Source organism: Ammospiza nelsoni, chromosome 2, assembly GCF_027579445.1.
Source record: "Ammospiza nelsoni isolate bAmmNel1 chromosome 2, bAmmNel1.pri, whole genome shotgun sequence".
NCBI lineage: Eukaryota > Metazoa > Chordata > Aves > Passeriformes > Passerellidae > Ammospiza > Ammospiza nelsoni.
Window position 1 is genome coordinate 70,815,148 of NC_080634.1, and position 7,807 is coordinate 70,822,954.

Genomic DNA, 7,807 nt, shown 5'->3' on the forward strand with positions numbered 1-7,807 from the left:
CAAAACTTGGTTTGGATTTAGGAGGCTGTTGGCCATCTAGTCCCATGCAATTTTTAGATATATACATAGATAAAGTGAGCCTTCTTGTGCAGTCAATTCTTCCATAATATTAAAGAACGGTGTAGGAATATCTCTTAAAAATTTAAGGCTTAATGAATTAAATTTTTTAATTAGCAACATTTCTGTATAAAACTTATGATGAAGCTGCCAAGGTGATCTGGCTTTGCAGAATTGAAATGAGTGAAAATTTAAGTATAAGAAATTTTATTTATTTGAATAAAATTAACTGAATTATGGGTATGCTGATAGATAAAGTTTTCTAGCAGAAGGGAACTAGTTGTTATTTAAAAATCTTACTCTATGCCTAGTAAGAAAATGAAAGCTATCTCTTTATGAAATTGGAATGTCTTGGATGCTTAGTGCTTTGTATCTGAAAGCAGCCAAGTTAGAAGTTAAGTTATATTAGTAACTTATCTATGGGAACTTGGTAATTAAAGCTAATACAAATTCAATTTAAATGAGTGTAGCTAATAGCAGATAATCTAATACTTTACTTATGCCATAAAAGTTAGTGTGTTTGGTAGTTTAGGAAGTTTAAAAGGTATGAAAAGGAGAGAAACATATTTCTCTTAAGAAATATATTTCTCCATAATTTATTAACATGAAGCTATGCTTTCTGCTAGGACTTTTTAGAGGTAAACAAGCAATCGGGCTGGAACTTTGATTCTAGTAGTTAAATAAATTTAAGATTGCTTTTTGAAACCTAAAACCTTCCTGAAGTGGGTAGTCCAAACTGAATGCTGCAAAGAAATGAGTGTTGACAGAGTCAAAGCTAATCAATGTCTGAACTGACAGGCAAAATTTTACATCTTTAAACACTGGTCCTGGAAAGAAGTGATTAGCCACTCTGGGAAGGTAGCCTCATGAGAAAAACAAATTTCTACTCTTTATGTTTTTATTTGACTTCCTTTGTGCTATACTAATAGCACATAGGGCAATCTAAATTCTGGAACATTGGGGCATGTCCTAATGTCTGGGTCCAGCTACAAACTCCAGCTGCATTCCCACCTCCTGTCAGGTAGAGAACAAATCTTCATCCCTCTCCCCTTCTTGTTTACAAAAGCATAGGGAACAGGAGGTCACCTATTTGTGTATCAACCATACAGACAGTGCTCACAAATTCTGAGTGCTCACAAATGCAGGAATTTTTTTAGAACCTATGAAAACATGCCTTGCAGTTTATCAGGCAGTAACAAGAACCAAAGACACACCATAAGAAATAATGATTAAGAACAGCCAGAGAAATGAATCAGTAAAACATTAAGAATACTAGCAAATTAAAGAGAGAGTAGCCAGTTAGCCTCATAAAATTAACCAAAGAAATATAGCTGCGAACGTGATTAACTAATTTTCTTTGGGCAAAACGGAAAGCAATTATGTTAAAAAAAACAAAACAACTTGCTATCCTAATTAAGGCGCTCCTTTTAAAATTGATGTTGATAACAAGAATGGAAAACTCTTAGAAGGACTGCTGAATTTGAAACTGTGCTTCATCTGATTATTTGGTTTACTTATGTGGAAGAAATAGAGGTATTTCTGCTTTTCCCGACTCTGCTTTCTGCTCTGCAGATTGCAGTTCATTCTGTGAGAGTCAGCAGTAGTTTAACCAGCCAGTGTTTGAAACATTGTGGAGTCCAAATTTTTCCAAACTAATTTTAGGCAAATGACCAAAGATGCAGTATTGGGGATGTAATTGCCTTGACTCTTAGCTTTCACTGGATGACTCAGCTGCAAGGAGGGCTAGCCTTTGCCATCTGGAGGTGCTATGGATTGTACTTCAGTCTTCTCTCCTCTTCAATGTCTCTAAACAGAAGACATGATGGCATAAATTGCAAACGTGTTAATAGATACAAAAATTCATAGACTTTTATGTTGTCATTCAAGCTACAAAACCTTAGCTTGGTTTCAACACTAGCAAGATAAAATCTTTGTCTGATAAGAGAGGCCGTTCAGTTGGTGTCACAACAGAAGTCATCTTGCTGGAACATTTCCCATGAAAGAAGGCTTCTCTTTCCAATCTGAGTTTGAGTTGATGAGGAAATCTGCATGATGAATCTGTTCTTCAAAACCAGTGATATACATGGGGAATTCTAGCTTAAACACACAAGAAGTTGCACTTCTTGCAACTGTATCCAGCTTCTCATACCTTATATGTATGTGTATATGTATATGTATATGTATATGTATATGTATATGTATATGTATATGTATATGTATCTATTCTATATCTATAGATCTATATCTATCTATACACCTTTGTATATATCACTTTATACTTAATTATTCATCTATGTCACTAAAAGGCTTGTGGTCTGAACTCTGCAGTACCATATAGAGATGTAAGGACCAGATATTTTCCTCAGCACCATTTTTTGTGACTGTTGCTTCATTTGGAGAGGAGAGGATGAGTTTGTCTAGCTGTGCCCACCCATAAGACGCATGAGAGGAAACAGCAAAATCATAAACCCATTAATGTTTCTGACTCTACATACTCTCCTGTATTCTGTTCATAACATATTCTCCACAATTTTGTTATGTTTTCAGCATTAATTATAATTTAAGTGCTTTAAGTGAAAACCTGAGGTGCTACTGGCTCAAGATCTGACTGGACAGAATCTCTTCTGTTGCACAAGTACTGAAAGAACTGACAGCCTTTGCTAGGAGTGAGTGGTCTCATGGCAGAAGGGCAGAGTTGTTGCCCAGCATAACTGATGAGCATCACTGGAGATGTCCTAGAGAGTTCAGGATGTCTTTGATCTCCAATACAGAGGACCTGCAGGTAGGACATAAGTCCTAAGAGACCTGCAGCTTTGGTACCTTTGTAGAGCTGAATCAGACCCTTGCTGACCACTGAAGTGAACATGTTCCAGATGGATCTCAGTGGACATGACATGGCAGAATTCTGTCATAAGCAATATCTGGAAACTCTGGAGCCAACAGATCACTCAGCATACATCAGAGATAGGGAAGCTGAAGTATTGTTGAGTGGTGGCATTGTATGAAGTATGCTTCAGGTGATTCTTGCTGCAATTCTTATCCGAAAGATGATGGAAGACTGTGAGATAAGAGGATTGAATATTGTGAGTGGGTCAATGAACCTTATTCTGTGCAAGTTGCTCCATAGTTGGGAGAAAAATGCAATTTGCCAATGAAGATACAGAACAGACTGCTTTAATGTATTTGGGTCAGTTAAAACCTGAAAAGTTATACTAATTATATACTAATGATCTCATGATAGTCCTTTGTCTAGTCCCAGGCAAGTTTAACATAGGGTTTCTGATACTGCTGGGTCTGTGTGGAACTAGTTACCTCAGCACTGCTCAGGATGGGATTTAGTAGTCCAAAAGCAGTTTACTCAAGATCTTTTTTCCATTTAGTGGGCTGAAAATGTCAATCTGATAAAATGTCAATCTGGCTCTTTTACCGCAGCCCAAATTATGCAACAACTGTCCAGGAATGCAAAGAAGAGGGAACCACTGACTTCTCACTCCATATACCCACAGAACTCAAGGTTGAATTTGGTCATGTGGATGTGTGTGCTGTGTCTACGTTGCCTGCTGAGTCAGGAAGCTCAGTGCAAGCCATGCATCTTGCAAATGCTGCAAGCCAGCTCCTTCCTGGCTTGGCAATTATCTGCATTGCTCTTTAACCCAGACACACAGAGTGGAGCTCAGCTCAGGGATAAAGTTCAAACTATCTCTCTGGATTTTTAAATCTATCCATACCTTAAGGGACGTCCTGCTGAAAGACTTGAAAAGTACGCAACCTCTTAGTAAAATAATTAATATTACCCACACACACACTTCTTGTGTCTTTGACTGACATTGATGGTTTCAGGAAAATAATAAAGAAGGAAGACTGCGATAGAACTTTAGAAACCTTTCTTTAAAAGCATTTCTGTCCACAGCTACATAGAGCTTCCAAAGGAGTTTGTCTTTGAGGCTGTCCCTGCAGAAATAGGAACAGCACGTTATCCCAGAAGGTTAATGGAGAAGGGCACCCTATTTGTGAATTAGAGGTTTGTTCCCATGGGAGAATACTTGCTGAAGGAGTGTTTAGGTATTAAGTGCGAAAAAAATGGTAAAATATGAATTTTACCAGTTTTTACCAAAGATGTAAACTCTTGTCCAAAATAACCAAAATAACTTTTCTGAAATTAACAAGTGCAATTAGGACATTAATAACCAGATTAATAGGCAGTATTAGGAAGGCTCCTGGAAGCATACCAAGTATTGTGTGTACCACTGCACATTCAGTTGAGAGAGCTGTCAGACTATATGGGCATTTCAAACACAAGGGCAAGGAGTACTACATATAATGTTAAGAGCAAAGAGACTACAGAAAACTACTAAAAATAGTGTTGTTTTGCAATGTGCTTATTTTGTGTGCCCCACTTGGAAGGCAGAAGTAGCACCAGATATCTGGAAGACAGCTGGGAGCAAATTGCTGTTTCTTCATAGGAACATAAATGGGAAACAGCAGGGAGGCTGATGTCAGTGCCTGTGAAAGCAACACCTTCCGAGTGCAGGCACTGTGGCTTAACTCAGCCTCAGCTCTGTTCAGAACCTGGACCCAAACTCAGGTATTTAATTTAAAGGGTATGTGAAGATTGTGGGTAGAAGCATGGTAGGTAGCTTTTCTTTCTGTGGTGAGGAGTCAGATGTTGACTCTGTACTTCTGATTTGGTCTGAACTCCAGAAACCAAATAACATTACAATATCTTTATAAGTTAATAGGGTGTAATAATTTTTTTAAGTCTGTCCTATAATAAAAAAGGACATTAGAAATGTCCTACAAGTTTCCTTTTTTCATTAGGAGATAGACTTATTTAGGATGAGTTTTCAGAGTGGTAGGTTCTTTGGAGTTTGTCTTTTTCCCACTTCCCTTTGGGATTCATTAATTCACAGCTGCTGATGTGTCTTCCTCATGACTGGATTCCTGGGTAGTACCTCCAAGAAAGACAAATAAACAACAGTTGTCAGTTTTGGTTTTTTTAGGAACAGGTCATATTTTTTACATTTCTCTACAGCTTTGTTTCCTGAGACAGCTGTCAGGTAGATTTCATGTTCTATTATGCCTAGTACAGTTTTTTTTCTTGCAAAAGTGACATCCCTTAGCCATAGAAAAATCTCAGCTTTTGCTCTTAAAAGATGACTGGGAAGAGATTGTTATGCTAAAAATTGCATTAGATTTAAAACTAGTGAATATGATGGTATAAATTTCATGAGGTACTTCAATGTAGTTCACACTGGCTCATTATTCAGTTGTTTTTCAGAATAAATGTAATTAATTTTTATGTTACCTTGAGAATAAATCAAATGCAAACTAGAATGTTTTCAAGGTGAAATGAGCCTAGGTGGATATAGGTTTCAGTGTAATTTTAATTTGCTGTGTTTGTACACATATCTGCCAGGTGCCTTTCCTGTTACAGAGTTTAGGGAAGTATTTGCCTTGGAAAGAAGAGACATTCAGCCACCATCTGGAAACAAGCTGTGAGAAAGCATCTTCTCCACAAAAAAAATAATAATTAGGAAACAAGAAGTCAACTGATTCCAAAAACCACATCAAGACTTCTCACTTATATAGAGAAGAAAGGCAAGTGAAAATTTTGCATAAGACAGGACTGGAGAATGAGATATAGAGATGTTTGTCCAGCATAATGGGTTTTAACCCATGACACACAGACTTCTTGGGACTGTAAATTCCTTCTAAATAATATAAACCCCAAAGTAATTAAGAAATGCAGGATGATTATTTCTCAGTGAGTTTACATTAGTCTATATACTACTGGAAAATGGCTAAGCTTCCAAAAGCAGAAAAGGTTGAAAATGACATCTCTAGTACATTAGCTCAGCATTGTGGGAACATTTGAACTGATCCTGTCTTTGGAGTAGCTGTATTCAGTTACAAGGTCAGCCTTTGACTGCAAAGCACTTTTATGAACCAGAAGGCTCTGAGTTTGTTCCAGGTAGGACTGCTGGTTTTAAAATAGAATTGTTTAAAAAAGTAAAGAGAAAAGAAAAGGATTAAAATAAAATCTAAAAAATTTCTAACATTAACTCTTCACTAAACACTTTTGGAGCCTTTGTAAGATTTTGAAAACTTTGAGAAAACATAAACAGTAACTTATGTGTGTTCTTGTACATCTGTGATGAAATAAAAGAGGGCCACAGTAATCTTGAGCATGGTGCTTAAATGTTAGCTCAGTCACTGTCTCTGTGTTGCATTGCCTCCACATCAGACACATCTGTTCATCAAGGGACCAGTGCTAAGCTGTGCAGATTCAAGGTGCTTAGTGCTATTTGCCCTTGGCTTCCCACCCCTGTAGGAAGGTGAACAGCATGGGCCAAGTTATTGTTTAAATAGATTTATTTAAATGCTGTCAACAGCAGTCTTAAATACTCTTCTGTTAGTGACCAGGCCAAATACATCATATATATTTTGTGGCTGCTTTTATGATTTCCTTTATTATCTTACCTACTTGCAATAAAATATATTTAGCAGACTGAAAGCTTACAGAGCAGCAGAGAGTACCTGAGAAAGCTTTTATTGAAAGTAGGTACCAGCAGTCTCTTCTGTGGACTCACGTTTTTCTTTCACAGAATAACCTAATGATTAGCACAGTTGCCAAGGAAATGAGAGACCCATATCCCACTACCTCCTCTAGCTGAAACAGCTGTAAACCAAAACTTCCTGGGAGAATATACCATAGACTGGATACTTGGATAGTCTTCAAATCTATCTTTTTTTCTCTAGCTTCCTTTTCCTCAAGAGTTACATGAAAATAGCTGAAGGATATTTAATTTTGAAGCCTAAGGTGTAAGGCACCCTCTGGTATGGCAGAATACCACAGTTCAAGTCATAGGATATTTTCTGTATTTTCTTTAATGAATGTTTTGCTGAAACTGCATGTCTTGAAATAGACATGCCATTTTGTTGGGTTTTTTTCAACTTTTTCCTACTAAAAATTTATTCATTGAGTTTTGCATATATGAAATATATGAATAAACTAAAATTTATTCATTTGAGTTTAAGCCCAAAATCTCATGATGTATCATTTCCCTAGCTGTGATAGTTCTTGATTTCTTCCTCTTTGTCTCATGTCTTGGGTAGTAACTGAGGAGAATGGTGGTGGATCTAAGTTGCTTTGGGAATTCAACTCCCATTCTCAGAGCTCCAAAAGCTCTGGCCTTCCTCACATAAAATTCACTGTATAGTGAAGAGTTACATAATGTCACAGAATATCACAGCCTTTTCAGCCTTTGTTTTAATTGTGGAGCTGTGGACTGTGTCCGGAACTCCATACCTTGGGTTCAAAATAGATAAGAGACGGGGTGGTATGATGCTGCAATATTAGCAGTTATCAAGAACATGTTTTCAGAGTGTTTTCATAATCCAAATAATTACAATGGGAGTGGAGTGTTTGTTACAAACTTAATTACAGTCCACTTCTATTTTCATGCACAATATGCCTTAGACCTTAGTGAGTTTTAATTAAACAGAACATCTAAAGATTGCAGCGAGTGTTTTTGAGAAAATTTCATGGAGGAATGCTGCTTTTGAGAAGGCTTTTTCCTTTCCATAGTTTCAAGAGCACAAAATGCAAACTTGTTTGGAGGTAAAATGGCAGGTCTTTGCCAGGACAGTAGTGTAAACAAGAAAATGGCTGTCTTTGCTAAAATAATTGTTGTGTCTTTTCCATTCAGTACAAAAGAACATAAAAATTCATAAAGAATAGATTCTTCAG